This window comes from Arachis duranensis, chromosome 9 (genome assembly GCF_000817695.3).
Source record: "Arachis duranensis cultivar V14167 chromosome 9, aradu.V14167.gnm2.J7QH, whole genome shotgun sequence".
NCBI lineage: Eukaryota > Viridiplantae > Streptophyta > Magnoliopsida > Fabales > Fabaceae > Arachis > Arachis duranensis.
The window spans coordinates 61759454-61764962 of NC_029780.3; the positions used below are offsets into that span (position 1 = coordinate 61759454).

Consider the following 5509-nt stretch of genomic DNA (forward strand, 5'->3'; position numbering starts at 1 on the left):
TGTTAGCTTGACTAAACTAATCACCCACTAAAGTTGCTTGATCCATCAATCCCTGTGGGATCGACCTCACTCTTGTGAGTTATTACTACTTGATGCGACCCGGTATACTTGCCGGTTGAGTTTTGTGTTGGAAAATTCGTTTTCCACAAAAACACCATCAATGGGCGTTAGTGATGTTAACGTTAAGTGAAATTGTGGGTTCGAGAACGTTAGTGGCAATCACCTTTTTCACTAACGTTCCACCCCCATATAGTCCACGTTAACTTCAACTTTAGTGGCACTAACGTGACGTTAACTTCAACGTTAGTGGCACTAACGTGACCACTAACGTTGCCTCTTGGTCCTTTGCAGACGTTATTGGGAATCACCTTTTCCAATAACGTTGTATTATGCCCCCTTTCCCTACGTTAGAGTTCACGTTAGTTTAACTAACGTGACTCTTAACGTTGGCATGCCTATCTTCGAGAGCGTTAGTGACACTTTCCTTTGTCACTAATGCTCCAAACGCCCCTACTTTCCACGTTAGAGTTCACGTTAACTAGGTTAACGTGGCCACTTACGTGGTAGTGAATGCCATCTCCAACGTTAATGACAAAGGTGAGTGTCACTAACGTTGGCTCATCAATCTTAGCTCCACGTTAACTTTCACGTTAGTGGTCTTAACGTGACCGCTAACGTGGGCAATGCTAGCTTGATCCAACGTTAGTGACAAAGGTGAATGTCACTAACGTTGGCATTGTTCCTCCCTTCCACGTTAGAGCTCACGTTAATTAAGTTAACGTGACTCTTAATGTGGCTAATTGCCAACTTTTGGAGTGTTAATGGTGTTCACGTTTACCACTAACGTTGGAGCTCTCTTTATCTCCACATTAATTACCACGTTAACCTAGTTAACGTGGCAATTAATGTGGGCTTATGATGGCTTTGCAGGCGTTATTGGTGATCACTTTTCTCATTAACGTTGCAAGGTCATTCCCATTCCACGTTAGTGGTCACGTTAACTAGATTAACGTTGTTACTAACGTGGTTCTTCCTTGCTTCCTTTGTCCTGAAATCAAGCAAATAAAGTGCATCAAAGCTCTAGCTCAAGTCATGAGATTATGCATCATCAATTTGTCATTCAATCCTTGCAAAATCCTTATGAAATCATGTAAAATTCACAATAGTTGCTTGAATCAAGGTGTAAGTGTATTTTCATCCAAAACTTGCCTTATTCACTAAGAAAATGCATGAAACTACCCTAAAATAGTAAAGAAAAGGTCAGTAAAACTGGCCTAGATGCCTTGGCATCAAGGGATTTCTTGATGAGGAACTTCCTCATGCACTTGTTGAGGTCCATGAGTGGGCTCTCTTGTTTGTTCCATCCTCTTTTTGGTGATGGGCTTGTCCTCTTCAATGAGGGTGTCTTCCTCTATAACAATTCCAGCTAAACTGCATAGGTGACAAATGAGTGAGGAAAGGCTAACCTTGCCAAAGTGGAGGGCTTGTCAGCCACTTTGTACAGTTCTAGAGGTATGATCTCATGAACTTTCACTTCCTCTCCAATCATGATGCTATGGATCATGATAGCCTGATCCACAGTTACTTTGGACCGGTTGCTAGTAGGAATGATGGAGCATTGGATAAACTCCAACAATCCTCTAGCCACAGGCTTAAGGTCAAGCCTTCTTAGTTGAACCAGCTTGCCTTTGGAGTCTCTCTTCCATTGAACTCTTTCTACACATATGTCCATGAGGACTTGGTCCAACCTTTGATCAAAGTTGACCCTTTTAGTGTAGGGGCGTGCATCTCCTTGCATCATTGGCAAGTTGAATGCCATCCTTACATTTTCCGGACTGAAATCTAAGTATTTCCCTCGAACCATTATGAGCCAATTCTTTGGGTTCGGGTTCATACTTTGATCATGGTTCTTAGTGATCCATGCAAAGGCATAGAACTCTTGAACCATTAAGATTCTGACTTGTTGAATGGGATTGGAGAGAGCTTCCCATCCTCTTCTTCTAATCTCATGTCGGATCTCTGGATATTCGCTCCTTTTGAGCTTGAAGGGGACCTCGGGGATCACCTTCTTCTTGGCCACAACTTCATAGAAGTGGTCTTGATAGACCCTTGAGATAAATCTTTCCATCTCCCATGACTCGGAGGTGGAAGCAATTGCCTTCCCTTTCCTCTTCCTTGAGGTTTCTTCGGCCTTAGGTGCCATTAATGGTTATGGAAAAACAAAAAAAGTAAGGCTTTTTCCATACCAAACTTAAAAGGTTTGCTAGTCCTCGAGCAAAAGAAGAAGGAAAAAAGGAGAAGAAGAAGAAATAGAGGAGATAAAGGTATAAGAGAGGGAGGGGATCCGTGTGAGAGTGGGTGGGTTTGGGAGGGAAGTGTTTTGAATTTGAATGTTGAGGTAGGTGGGGTTTTTGGGGAAGAGTGGGTGGATGTGAGTGGTGAAGAGGTGATGGTGAAGAGAGATGGAGGTGATTGGTGAAGGGTATTTGGGGAAGGGTGTTATTGGAAGGTGTGAAAAAGAGAGAGAGTGAGTTGAGGTAGGTGGGGATCCTGTGGGGTCCATAGATCCTGAGGTGTCAAGGATTTCTCATCTCTGCACCATTCTAGCGTGTAAACACCCTCTGAGTGCTAATCCTGGCATTTAAATGCCGGGCTGGTGCCCTTTTCTGGCGTTTAAATGCCACCCTGCTGCCCTTTTCTGGCGTTTAAACGCCCAGAAAGGTGCCAGACTGGGCGTTTAAATGTCCATTTTTATACCTTTACTGGCATTTAAATGCCAGTTTGCCTGTCAGTTCTGGCATTTAAATGCCAGACTGCTGCCCATTTCTGGCGTTTAGATGCCCAGAATGGTGCTAGGCTGGGCGTTAGACGCCCATTTTGGTATCCTTACTGGCGTTTAAACGCCAGTAAGCTCGTCCTCCAATGTGTGCCATTTTTTATGCTGTTTTTGATTTTTCTTTAATTTTTGCAAATGTTTTTGTGACTCCACATGATCATCATCCTAAAGGAAACATAAAGTAACAATGGAAAACAAAATAAAAGAGTAAGTAATATAGATAAAATTGGGTTGCCTCCCAATAAGCGCTTCTTTAATGTCAATAGCTTGATAGGAAGCTCTTACAGAGCTTCACAGATGTTCAGAGCATGATTATGGCCTCCCAACACCAAACTTAGAGTTTGAGTGTGGGGGCTCTGTTTGACTCTATACTGAGAGAAGCTTTTCATGCTTCTTCTCCATGTTTACAGAAGAAGATCCTTGTGCCTTAAACATAAGGTAGTCCTTATTCACCTGAAGGACTAGCTCTCCTCTGTCTACATCAATCACAACTTTTGCTGTGGCTAGGAAGGGTCTTCCAAGGATGATTGATTCATCCTCATCCTTCTCAGTGTCTAGGATTATGAAATCAGCAGGGATGTAAAGGTCTTCAACCTTTACCAAGACATCCTTTACAAGTGCATAAGTATGTTTCTTTGATTTGTCTACCATCTCCAGTGAGATTCTTGCAGCTTGTACCTTAAAGATCCCTAGTTTCTCCATTACAGAGAGTGGCATGAGGTTGATACTTGATCCTAGGTCACACAGAGCCTTATCAAAGGTCATGGTGCCAATGGTGCAAGGTATTAAGAACCTTCTGGGATCCGGTTTCTTTTGAGGTATCTTCAGCTGAGCCAATGCGTTTAGTTCATTAATAAGCAATGGAGGTTCATCCTCCCAAGTCTCATTACCAAATAATTTGGCATTCAGCTTTATGATTGCTCCTAGATATTGAGCAATTTGCTCTTCAGTAGTAACTTTATCTTCTTCAGAAGAAGAATATTCTTCAGAGCTCATGAATGGTAGTAAGAAGTTCAGTGGAATCTCTATGGTCTCTGTATGAGCCTCAAATTCCTTTTGTTCCCCATTAGGGAACTTCTTATTGGTCAGTGGACGTCCCATGAGGTCTTCCTCACTAGGAATCATTGCCTTTCCCTCCCCTACAGGTTCGGCCATGTTGGACGCGTAGATGGCCTTGCACTCTCTTTTTGGATTCTCTTCTGTATTGCTTGGGAGAGTGCTATGAGGAGTTTCAGTAACTCTTTTACTCAACTGACCTACTTGTGCCTCCAAATTTCTGATGGAGGACCATACCTCAGTCATGAAACTGAGAGTGGCCTTAGATAGATCAGAGACTATATTTGCTAAGCCAGAGAAGCTCTGCTCAGAATTCTCTGTCTGTTGCTGAGAAGATGATGGGAAAGGTTTGCTATTGCCAACCTTATTTCTCCCACCATTATTGTTATTGAAGCCTTGTTGAGGCTTCTGTTGATCTTTCCATGAGAAATTTGGATGTCTCCTCTATGAAGGATTATAGGTGTTTTCAGAGAAGGCTTCTTTAACACTATCGGATGCAGCTTTCAATCCAGTCAGATTCTGAGAAATCATATTGACTTTCTGAGTCAATATTTTGTTCTGAGCCAATATGGCATTCAGAGTGTCAATATCAAGAATTCCTTTATTCTGAGTCACCCCATTATTCACAGGATTTCTCTCATAAGTGTACATGAACTGGTTATTTGCAACGATTTCAAAGAGTTTCTGGGCTTCTGCAGGCATTTTCAGATGAAAAGATCCACCAGCAGAGTGGTCCAATGACATCTTGCATAACTCAGACAGACCATCATAGAATATACATATGATGCTCCATTCTGGAAACATATCAGAAGGACACCTTTTGGTTAATTGCTTGTATCTTTCCCAAGCTTCATAGAGGGATTCACCTTCCTTCTGTCTGAAGGTTTGGACATCCACTCTGAGCTTACTTATCTTTTGAGTTGGAAAGAATTTGGTCAAGAAAGCATTGACCAGCTTGTCCCAAGAATTTAGGCTTTCTCTAGGTTGTGAGTACAACCATGTTCAAGCTCTGTCTCTTACAACAAAGGGGAAAAGCATAAGTCTGTAGACCTCATAATCAACCCCATTGGTCTTAACAGTATCACAGATCTGCAAAAATTCAGATAAGAACTGTTCCGAGGGTTACCTGAAGTTGTAGGTCGATCTCGGACGAGATCTTCTGCGCTGGTCGGAACCGATGTGTCCGGCTGGTGAATAGCGGCCGGAGCTGGTGCGTCCGACTTGTTGGACTGAATGTGCTGCTGATCCTTTGTCACCGAAGGGTGGGGGTACCTGCAAGGGACTCCGATGCTTAAGTTAGCAAGGGTATTAAGCAGGTTTATGTAGAATCAGAGTATGAGTTATACCTGGGTGCTCCAGTGTATTTATAATGGTGAGATGTGACCTTTGGATAAGATAAGTTAGTTATCTTATCTTTATCTTTAGCTTTGAGTTGAGGTCAGCGTATCTTTCAACGGAATCACCTTTATCTCTATAGGCTTAGGCCGCCTTAGGATTTGGGTCGTGCTCCTCTATTTAGGCCCTTTACTGGGCTCTTCTGTCGATTTGGCCGAGCTCTTTAAGAAGAGATCGGATAGTCTGACCTGAAGAGGTCGGTCGCTTTATCTCCAATCATCC

At 42.7% G+C, this 5509-nt stretch overlaps 1 non-coding gene across 1 annotated transcript; it reads left to right on the plus strand.

Annotated features, from left to right (window-relative positions):
• Positions 1-4694: 4694 nt before the first annotated feature.
• On the plus strand, positions 4695-4798 carry LOC127742173 (small nucleolar RNA R71). The gene has a single exon (XR_008003360.1). It is a non-coding gene; the product is annotated as a small nucleolar RNA R71 (small nucleolar RNA).
• The last annotated feature ends 711 nt before the right edge of the window (positions 4799-5509 follow it).